Below are 12,072 nucleotides of genomic sequence, written 5' to 3' on the forward strand. Positions count from 1 at the left end.
ATCAAAATAGTGTGGTACTGGCACCAAAACAGACACATTCAATGGGACAGAATAGAGAGCCCTGAAATAAACCCATGCTTATATGGTCGATCAATCTATGACAAAGGAGACCAGAATGTACAGTGGGGAAAAGACAGTCTCTCCAATAAGTGGTGCTGGAAAACTGGGTGGCTACATGTAGAAAAATGAAACCACATCACTTTCTTACACCGTACACAAAAATAAACTCAAAATGGATTAAGACCTAATGTCAGACCTGAAACCATAAAAATCCTAGAAGAGAGCACAGGTGGTCATTTCTCTGACATCAGCTACAGCAACATTTTTCTAGATACGTCTCATGAGGCAAGGGAAATAAAAGCAAAAATAAACTATTAGGACTACATCAAAATAAAAAGCTTTTGCACAGTGAAGGAAGCCATCAACAAAACAACAAGGCAACCTACTGAATGGGAGAAGATATTTGTAAATGATATATCTGATAAGGGTTAATATCCAAAATATATAAATAACTTCTACACATCAACACCAAAAAAAGAAATAATCCGATTTAAAAATGAGCACAGAACGTGAATAGACATTTTTCCAAAGAAGACATACAGATGGCCAAAAGACACATAAAGATTCTCAAAACTACTAATCATCAGGGAAATCCAAATTAAAACCACGATGAGAGATCACCTTATACCTGTCAGAATGGCTAAAATCAAAAACATAAGAAATAGCAAGTGTTGGCGAGGATACGGAGAAAAAGGAACACTTATGTGCCATTGGTGGCAATGCAAATTGGTGCAACCGCTGTGGAAAACAGTATGGAGTTTCCTCAAAAAGTTAAAAATAGAAATAGTATATAATCCAATAATTCCACTTCTGGGTATTGACCAAAAAATTCCAAAAACACTAATTTGAAAAGTTATATGCACCTCTAGGTTAATTGCAGAACTATCTACAATAGCCAAGATGTGGAAGCAAAGCCAGTGTCTATCCACAGACAATTGGATAAAGACGTGACATCTATGTACAATGGGATATTACTCAGCCATACAAAATGATGAGATCATGGCCATTGACAACAACATGGATGGACCTGGAGGGTACTATGCTAAGTGATATGAATCAGACTGAGAAAGACAAATACCACATGATTTCGCCCATAAGTGGAATCTATCACAAATCAAATGAACAAACAAACAAACAAAAAGCAAATCAGACCTTTAAATACAGAAAACAAACTAACTGATGGTTGCCAGAAGGGAGGAAGGTAGGGGGATGGGCAAAATGGGTGAAAGGGAGTGGGAAAGACAGACTTGCAGTTATGGAATGAGTAAGTCGTTGGAATAAAAGGTACAACATAAGGAACACAGTCAATGATATTGTAATACTGCCACATGGTGACAGATGATAGATACAGTTGTGGGGAGCACGGCATAATCGCATAATCGTTAAACTTGCCAAACACCGTGTAATATACTTGAAACTAATGTAACACTGTGTTATCAACTACACTCAAAAGAGAAAAGAGAAAGATATGACCCTGGAACCTGAATTAACTCTTCTAGTTTTAATTTTGGTGATTTTTGTTGTCTCTTTTAATTCTAGAAATCGGGACATTTCTAAAGTGCTGTGTTGGGGTGCTTGGGTGGCTCAGTCAATTAAGCGTCCGGCTTTGGCTCAGGTCATGATCTCACGGTTCACGAGTTTGAGCCCCGCTTCAGGCTCTGTGCTGACAGCTCCGAGCCTGGAGCCTGCTTTGGATTCTGTGTCCCTCTCTCTCTCCTGTGCTCACGCTCTTTCTCTCTCTCTCTCTCTCAAAACTAAACATTAAAAATAAATAAATAAATAAATAAATAAATAAATAAATAAATAAGTGCTGTGTCTCAGCTTGTGCTCAAGCTTGTCTGGGAATTTCATTGAATTTTTATTTGAGGGGGAGTTGAAGGCATTTCAGCAGAGCAAATAACTGAATGATGTGTCAGCCACAACCTGAAATGTTTTAGAGTGTTTATATTTTTGAATAAAGTCTATCAAAATAACAAAGCAATAAGGAAAGAAAACCAATGAATGTAATTTACCCCAACAGGCTAAAAATTCGCATGATCATATCAATAGATGCAGAAAAACATTTGACAAAATCCAACGCTCACTTATGATAAAAACTCTGAGCAAACTTAGAGGGAAACTTCTTCAACTTGACTAAGAAGTTCTACAAAAATTGATAATTAACATCATACTCAATGGTAAGAAACTAGAAGCTTTCCCACGGAGAACAAGAACAAGGCAAGAATGATTATCTACGTAGAAAATCTAAACAAATTGAGCAAAATTTCCTGAAACTAATTAGCAATTACAGCAAGGTTGCAGTCTACAAGGTTAATATATAAAGGTCAATTGCTTTCTATATACCAGAAATAAACAACTAGAATTTGATATTAAAAACATAATGCCATTTATATCCACAACAACAACAAAAAGAAATACTTAGGTATAGATCTAACAGAAAAAAATGTATAAGACTTATAGGAGAACTCTGATGAAAGAAATCAAGGAAGATTTAAATAAATGGAGAGAATGTTCATGAATAAGAACAATGTTGTCAAAATACCGGTTCTTCTCAACTTGATTTCCAGATTCAATGCAATCCTAATAAAAATTCCAACAAGTTATTTTGCAAATATTGGTAAGCTGATTCTAAAGTTTATATGGAGAGACTGAGACCCAGAATAGCCAACAGAAGATTGAAGGAAAAAAATGGATTTGGAGGACTGATACTACCCGACTTCAAGCCTTACTGTAAAGCGATCATAATCAAGACAGCACAGTTTTCGTGACAGCATAGACAAATAGACCAATAAAACAGAATAAAGAACCCAGAAATAGATCCAGACAATTATAATCAGCCAAACTTTGAAATAGGAGCAAAGATAATTCAATGTTTAAAAGACAGTCTGTTCAACAATGGTGCTGGAACCGCGGGACGTCCACAAGCCAACACAGGGATCTTAAAGACCTTACACTTTTCACAAAAACCAACTCAAAATGGATCATAGGCCTAAAGGCATAATACAAGAGTATAAAACTCCTAGAAGATAACACGGAACAACGCCTAAGTGACCTTGGGTTTGGTGAGACTTTTCAGATACAGCACCAAAAAACATAATCCGTGAAAGAAAAATCAGGTAAATTGGACTTCATTGAAATTTAAAACTTCTGCTCAATAAGAGATATTGTTATGAGAATAAAAGAGAAGTCACAGACTAGGAGAAAGTATATGACAAAGGAACATTTCCAAAATACAGAAAGAACTCTTAAAACTCAACAATAAGAAGACAACCCAATTTAAAAATGGCCAAAAATCTGAATAGACATCTTACCAAGGAAGATATACATATGGCAAATAAGCATTTGAAAAGATGCTCAACATTATATGACAATAGAGAATGGCAAATTAAAACCAGAAAATACTATTACATACCTGTTGGAATGTCTAAAATCCAAACACTGGCAGGGTTGTATACAAACAGCAATTCTCATTCATTGCCGTGGGAATGCAAAACAGCACAGCCACTCTGGAAAAGAGTTTAGAAGTTTCTTACAAATCTAAGCATACTTTCACCACACTCTCTAGCCATTGTGCACCCTGGTGTTTGCCCAAATGAGTTGAAAACTTATGCCACACAAAAACCTGCATACAGCTATTTATAACAGCTTTATTCATAATCACCAAAACTTGAAAGCAAACAAGATGTCCTTCAGCAGGTGAATGGATAAATAAAATGTGATGCGTCTGGACAATGAATATTATTCACGACTAAAAAGAAATGAGCTATCAAGCCATGAAAGAACATAGAAGAAGCTTAAATGCATTTTGCTAGGGGAAAGAAGCCAATCTGAAAAGGCTATATATACTATAGGATTACAAATATATGACATTCTGGAAAACGTATAACTATGGAGGCAGTGAAAGGATCAATAGTTGCCAGGGCTTGGGGAGGGAGAGTAGAATTAATAAATAGAGCACAGGGGCGCCTGGGTGGTGCAGTCGGTTAAGCGTCCGACTTCAGCCAGGTCACGATCTTGTGGTCCGTGAGTTCGAGCCCCGCGTCAGGCTCTGGGCTGATGGCTCAGAGCCTGGAGCCTGTTTCCAATTCTGTGTCTCCCTCTCTCTCTGCCCCTCCCCCGTTCATGCTCTGTCTCTCTCTGTCCCAAAAATAAATAAACGTTGAAAAAAATAAAAAAATAAAAAAGAAAAAAGAAAATAAATAGAGCACAAAGAATTTGGGGTCGGTGCAACTATTCTGTATGATAATGTAATGGTGGATCCACGTCATTATACATTCATCAAAACTCACAGAATGTACACATCGAGTGAACCCTAAAGAAACTATAGACTTTAGTTAATAATAATGTATCAATATTGGCTCATTAACTGTACCAAATACAACACACTAATGCAAGATGTTAATAATAAGGGAAACAGGCAGGGGGTAAAGGATGATTTGGGAACTCTCTGTACTTTCCAGTTGATTTGTTTTAAAAAAAGTGGTTTTAAATCCAAAACTGGTTTTAAAAAAAGTGAGGGAAGCCTATTAATTCAGAAAATGAAAGCAAGGGAAGTGACAGTTTTTGAAAAATGTTGAAACACAAGAAAACAGGACATCTTGATGGAAAACAAGCAGAAATTCAGTCAGCAAACCCACTCAGACCTTAACTATTCAAATTTTCAGAAACAGAATATTAACCATAGAGTGTTTAAAGAACTAAAATAGAAACTTAAACAATATAGTGTGGGTGTGGGGGGGTGATATTGTGATTTACAATAAGGAATATATATATATATATATTTGGTCTTCATCCCTATTCCTGGCACAGAGCTCCTAAGATTCTTGGAATTTCCTAAATGTCAAGAGTAATAAAGGTGTCTTGCTATTTATATCAACTTCCTTCCAACCACACATGAGTTTATGCTAATGAGACTTTTGGAAAGGCTCTAAGGATGAAAGATGGTTGCCAGGGAAACCAATCAGGTAATCAGACGGTTGGAACTTTTGGCCTCACCCCTAGACCTCTGGGGAGGGGACAGAAGCTAGAGATGGAGTTCAATCACCAATGGCCAATTATGTAATCAATCATGTCTATGTAATTAAGCCTCCATAAAAAACCCAAGAGTAAGAGATTTGGAGAGCTTCCAGGTTGGCAAACCAAAATCCATCCATGTATCGGAAGGGTGATGCACTCCAAAAACCATGGGACAGAAGCGTCTGTGTTTGGGACCCTTTCAAACTTCCCTTTATTGTATCTCTTCATCTGACTGAAATTCATTTGCACCCTTTAATACCCTGTGTAATAAATGGTTAATAAGTAAACTGGTCTCCTGAATTCTATGACCCACTCTAGCAAATTAGTCAAAACCCAAGGAGGGGTTGTGAGAACCTCTGATTGATGGCTGCTCAGTCAGAAGCACAGGTGATAACATAAATTGCCACTGGTATCTACAGTGGGAGGCAGTCTTGTGGGACTGAGCCCTTAACCTATGGTATCTGACTCTACTCTCTAGGTAGACAGTGTCAAAATTGAGTTAAATGTATAGGACACCAGTCAGTGTCTGCTGAGAATTGAAGAGTTGCTTGGGAGTGTTTGAAAAAAAATACATGTCGGAGGGGAGAAGGCTATAAAGAATGACCAAGAAAATCTGAAAAAGAACCACACCACTTCTATAAATTAAAAATGTAGTAGGTGAAGGGGCACCGGGCTGGCACAGTCAGTTAAGCATCTGACTTGGACTCAGGTCATGATCTCGCGGTTCGTTGCTTTGAGCCCTGAGTCGGGCTCTGCACTAAGCATGGAGCCTGCTTGGGATCCTCTCTCTCCCTCCCTTCCCTTTCTCTCTGCCCCCTCCCCCCTCACTCTCTCTCAAAATAAAGAAATAAACTTTAAAAATAATAATAAAAATATATAAGTGAAAATTACAACTCAATGGGTGAAGCCTATAGTTGAAGAGAAAATCAGTCAACTTGAAATGATATCCGAATCAATCACTTAAAACGCAGTCCATAAAAACAAAGACATGGAAAATACAAAGGAGAGATTTATGAGACATGGAATATAGAAGAAGCCAAGTCTCAAATACACGGAGAACAGAGTAAAAATGACTCACAAACATTTTATCAGAGTATCAGAAAGAGCCAACAGAGAAAAGAGTGGAAGCAATACACTAAAAGATAATGGCTGAGAATTAACAGATGTGGGGAAAGACACCAATCCTCAGATCAAGAAAGCCTAATGAGTCCCTAATAGGACAGTAATAAAGAAATCGCCCCTTCGACTGTGAAACTTCAGAACTCCAAAGACAAAGAGAAAAAAAGTCTTAAGAGTAGCTAGAGAAATAAAACTGATCATCTTCAAGGGAATGACAAGTAAATTCCCACTTAACTGTTCAACAACAATAATGGAAGCCGAAATGAGTCTGAAATAATATATCAAAGTACTGAGTGGGGGGAAAGCTGTCAATCTAGAATTCTATACACAGCAAAACTGATTTCGGCTGAAAAGAAACTGAAAGGAAAGGCAGCCATGAGCAATGCCTCATCCCCTGCTTGGCTGCATAACATTGGCCTTGAGCCCAGAACATGTCCTAAAGAGTGCTCACAGCCTGCGCTGAACTTGTCGTCTTGTGGAAGAATATCTTTCCTTGTTCTGGGCTTGATGTACACTTAAGCAAAGCATCGACGGCTCTTCGGCATGCTCCCCACTTTCTGTCTTTTAGACCCCAGGGTGGCGCGTGAGGTCTTTCCACTGCCACGTAAAATAGGACGGGTGCAGCTACATTGCCTGAGTGTCCCTACACTGTGCACTCTCTCTTCCTCTCTTGCTGTAAATGTGTTGTCTGTTCTCAGCAACCTCAAATCATGCACTGGTCTCTTTCCTGGGTGGTACCTATTTGCCTTTTTTTTTTTTTTTTAAACCCCTTTGACAACCACGATGTGCAATCTTCTTTTTTTTTTTTTAACGTTTTATTTATTTTTGAGAGAGAGACAGAGCATGAATGGGGGAGGGGCAGAGACAGAGGGAGACACAGAATCGGAAGCAGGCTCCAGGCTCCGAGCAGTCAGCCCAGAGCCCGACGCGGGGCTCGAACTCACGGACCGCGAGATCGTGACCTGAGCTGAAGTCGGACGCTCAACCGACTGCGCCACCCCGGCGCCCCCCTATTTGCCTTTTAACCTTGGCTTCATGGCCCAGTCACCGAGTGAATCATGAAACATTAGTAATTAGAGCAAGATGAAGACATGGTTAGAAGAACAAAAACTGACAAGGTTTAATGTCAAAACATCCTCACTAAGTGAAATTCTAAAGGATATGACTCAGAAGAAAAATGACTGAAGACAGAAAATGCAAGACACAGAAAGACTAATGAGGAAAGATATTCGGAAATGCCTGGACAAAGCTAAATAAACATTGAATGAACACAACCATAATATAATGCTTGATTTTTGAGAGGAAAATATGCTAGAAATGAAATATAGGTCAACATTAGACTATAATATGAGAGGTACTAATCATACATTTGAAGCATCTTGAAGTCCTCGTATTGTCTGGGAATGAGGTATATTAACTTCAGATTTTGTTGAGTTAAATGCAGGTTTAAAAAAAAAAGCGTGAAGTGACTACTAAAAGAGTATACAGGGACGCCTGGGTGGCTCACTCAGTTAAGTGTCTGACTCCTGATTTCAGCTCATGTCATGATCTCACAGTCCTAAGATCGAGCCCTGTGTCGGGGCTGCGGTGGGCATGGAGGCTGCTTGGGATTCCCTCTCTCCCTTTCACTCCGCCCCTTCTCTGCTTGCACATTCTCTCTCTCTCAAAAAAAAGTAGGGGCGCCTGGGTGGCGCAGTCGGTTAAGTGTCCGACTTCAGCCAGGTCACGATCTCGCGGTCCGTGAGTTCGAGCCCCGCGTCAGGCTCTGGGCTGATGGCTCAGAGCCTGGAGCCTGCTTCCGATTCTGTGTCTCCCTCTCTCTCTGCCCCTCCCCGGTTCATACTCTGTCTCTCTCTGTCCCAAAAATAAATAAACGTTGAAAAAAAAAATAAAAAAAAAAAGTATACACATATACAGAGAGCATATAATTTTCAAACAAGTAGAGGGAAAAACAGAGTGAGACAGAAGGAATAGAAGCAAAGTCAATCAATCAATCAAAAAAAAAAAAAAAGTCAGGAAAGGAGAAACAAAACAAAAATCAATCAAAAAGTGAAACCAAACACGGAAACAGGACAAATCCGAAGTGTTACAAAAATGAGTCCTATTATAAGCAATCATAGCAAGCAAAGAATGTAAATTCTATAATTGAAAGTCCAAGATTGTAACACTACATGTTTTTTTTAATTTAGGTATATGATATTTGTAAGATATATATCTAAACATAAGGCCACAGAAAGATCAACGGTCAAAGAATGACAATCAGTGCCCAAATCAATCTTTGTTCCTGGTACCATTCTCCAACAAAAGAACTACAGGTCCTTGAAACACTGGCTCACTCTAGGGCTGAGTTGGGGAACACACAAGATAAGCCTAGAACACCCTGTAGTGTTAGAACACAGATGCACACACACACACACACACACACACACACACACACACACACACATCCCTCAAACAACAGAAACCAAATTGAGGGGCATATGTCAAAAGGACGCAGGAACCAACTCAAAGAGGTTCCAAGGGTCAAGGCTGAAATAATTTGAGCAATTAAATAAATTAGTACTGGATAACCCAGAGCACAAAATGAATACTCATGAGTCCATACTTATACGAACACATGATTATATAAATAAATACATGGGAAGAAAAAGACAAATTGAGGACTGGCTTCCTCAACTCCATTCCTCCCACCTTCTAGGGCACCGCTGGGGCGGAAAAGCTAAAACAATAAAAAATAAGAATAACCTACATCTCCTGGTTTCTTGGTGCTAATGTTCTGGATGCAAGTACCATCCAATTAAATGCATTTCCTTCATTTTTGATGGCTGCAGAGAAAAGGAGGCCACTGTTGCTATTTCCACGACAAGAAATCTCATGGAGTCATGGGAACGCAAGTGCAGTGGCCCAAGTCATCATCCCAGTGTTTGGCACCAGCTTTGTGGGTGCTGATCGGCAGCCACCAGCCACCGTAGTGACTCCTAGATGTCTGGATTCCAGCTTCGGGGGCGCTTCTGAATTCAGGATATTCTCGCTGCTAACACTGTCCCTTAATTAAGTCTTATATATATTTGAGATTTTATTTTTTAGAGTAGTCTTAGGTTTACAATAAAATTGGGAAGGTAGTACAGAGATTTCCCACATACTCCCCTCTACACACACGCACTCACACACGGACGCACACATAGCCTCCCCAGTTATCAACGTCACCTACCACAATGGTACATTTTTCACGAAGGATGAATCTGCAGTGACACATCATAATGACCCTAAGTCCGCAGTTTACCTTAGAGTTCACTCTGGTGTTGTACATTTTATGGATTTGGACAAGTGTGTAACTGTATGTGCCCATTATTAGTGCTCTACAGAGTATTTTCACTGCCCTGAAAAAATCCTCTGTGCTCTGCCTATTTATTTCTCCTTGCCCTGATTTTCTCACCCCTTCAGCAACCACTGATCTTTTTATTGTCTCCATAGCTTTGCCTTTTCCAGAATGTCATATAGTTGGAATCACATAGTATGTAGCCTTTTCAGGTTGGCTTCTTCCACTTAATAGGCTTTTAAGCTTCTTCCATAGTTTCATGGCTTGAGAGCTCATTTCTTTTTAGTGGCAAATAATATTTCACTGTCTGGATGTACCATAGTTTATTTATCCATTCACCTACTGGAGGACATATTGGCTTCCTCCAAGTTTTGGCAATAATGGATAAGGCTGCCATAAATAGCTATGTGCAGGTTTTTGCATAGACGTAAGTTTTCTACTCCTTTGGGTACATATGTTTTTTAAAAAAATAATTTTAGGGGTGCCTGGGCTAAGCATCCGACTCTTAATTTCAGCTCACGTCATGGTCTCACGGTTCATGAGTATAAGTCCTGCACTGGGCTCTGTCCTGCACTGGGCTCTGTGCTGACAGTATGGAGCCTGTTCGGGATTCTCTCTCTGTCCTTTTCTCCCTGCCTCTACCCTGCTCGTGCTCTCCCTGTCTCAAAAATAAACTTAAAAAAAAAATTTTTTAATAATAATTTTAGGGGCATGTGGCTGGCTCAGTTGGTAGAGCATGCAACTCTTGATCTTAGGGTTGTGAGTTCAAGTCCCATGTTGGGTGTGGAGCCTCCTTAAAATTCAAAAAAGAGAATTAAAAAAATATTATTATTTTCCCTTCCTCTGTACCACCTGCTAAATCTAAAGGAAGTGAAAAAAAAAGAGGATACATTTTTCTACCGGAGCGTCCTTGTTTAGAATTGACTGTTAACACTGAAATCACAGAAGCAGAAAACATTTTAAGATTGTGTTAAGCTGAGTAAAGTATGTTTTATTTCCTCATCAGTCTTCAGTTAGATTGAGAACCAGCTATAGGCAAAAGACCAATTTTGCCTAGCCACTGGATAGTTCTTATCTTGGTCTCCTTGAACTCTCTCCCCCTTTCCTTCCCTTCTCCCAGGCCAGGTATTACAGGTTTTCTATTATACTCTGTTCACATCCACCTCCCAGATGCATGTCATATACTCAGGGCATTTTTCAAACTAGCTCATCTATGTTCCCAGTGGAATACAATGACCCTAACTTCTCTTCTTTCTAGACTGTGCTATTCAATAACCTCTTTATCATTCAGCTTACAGTTTCCTTTTCTGTGACCTCTGACACATTGCATCAGATTTCTTGCCTCACTTGTGAATGTGCCCTTCTTTCACTTATAAAACTTCCCCTACATTATTGACCAAAAGAATAAATTCCGACCTTCCTCGCCCAGAATTTTAGGTTCTTTCTAAGCTATCTTCAAGACAACTTTGTATTCCTCTAAGTCAATATAGTAGATCCCTTGATATTAACTAGATATACTTTAATCCGATTGTTTTTAGTGTAACCTCATTCAATTTTTAAGAATTTTAATTCTAGGATAGTTAGCATATAATGTTATGTTAGTTTCAGATGTACAGTACAGTGATTCATCACTTCCATTCAATACCCAGTGCTCATTACAAGTGTGCTCCTTAAGTCCCATCACTGATTTCACCCATGCCCCACCCACCTCCCCTCTGGTAACCCCAGTTTATTCTCTAAGAATTTGCTTTTTTGTCTTTTCTCTTTCTTTCTTTGTTTTGTTTCTTAAATTCTACACATGAGTAAGATCATATGGTATTTGTCCTTCTCTGACTTATTTTACTCAGCATTATACCGTCTAGGTCCAGCCATGTTATTGCAAGTGGCAAGATATTCTTTTTTATGCCTGAATAATATTCCACTGTGTGTGGATACACTGTATGTGTATATACATATGTATATACACATATATGTGCACACATACATACACACTACATCTTCTTTATCCATACATCTATCAGTGAATAATGATAATAATTTAGCGAATCCTACAGGCCAATTTATGGCAATAAGAAATCACACAGATGAGTTCAAGGAAAACATACATTGTCAGAATTGATTCCAAAGGTGACAAAAACCAGGCTATAGAAAACCAAGTGTAGAAAGCACTGAAGGTTGTTAAAGATACGACTTTCAAAACAAGCCATCTGTATCACGTGGTTTTAGAGATGAAGGAAAGCAAATCTTTAAGAAACAGATCTTTAAGAATTCCCAATACCACTGCAGAGCATAGGTAAAGGTGATAACTTTTCTAGCACGTTACGTGAGGCTAGCCTAACACTGACAGCGTAGACACAAAACCATCTGTAAGAATAGCATACGCACAAAAAAGGCTATATATTTTTAGAATTGAAGAAAATTTCCCTAGCTTGAAAAAGACTCTGTTAATTAACAAATGATCTAGAAACTGACTGCATATCCTCTTGCAAGCATTCCCATTAGTGTAAGAAAAAAGACATGAACTCCTACTCGGTCTTCTCTGTTTAACATTATTCCAA

At 38.9% G+C, this 12,072-nt stretch overlaps 1 long non-coding RNA gene across 1 annotated transcript in view; it reads right to left on the reverse strand.

The window, feature by feature from the left end:
- Positions 1–3,471: 3,471 nt before the first annotated feature.
- LOC125170259 (uncharacterized) overlaps positions 3,472–12,072 on the reverse strand; it is an 86,186-nt gene continuing 77,585 nt past the window's right edge. The window contains exon 3 of the long non-coding RNA XR_007153950.1: positions 3,472–3,566. This is a non-coding gene — a long non-coding RNA (uncharacterized LOC125170259). The remainder of the gene's footprint in view (positions 3,567–12,072) is intronic.

The sequence above is a fragment of the Prionailurus viverrinus genome, chromosome B4, assembly GCF_022837055.1.
Source record: "Prionailurus viverrinus isolate Anna chromosome B4, UM_Priviv_1.0, whole genome shotgun sequence".
NCBI classification, from domain to species: Eukaryota; Metazoa; Chordata; class Mammalia; order Carnivora; family Felidae; genus Prionailurus; species Prionailurus viverrinus.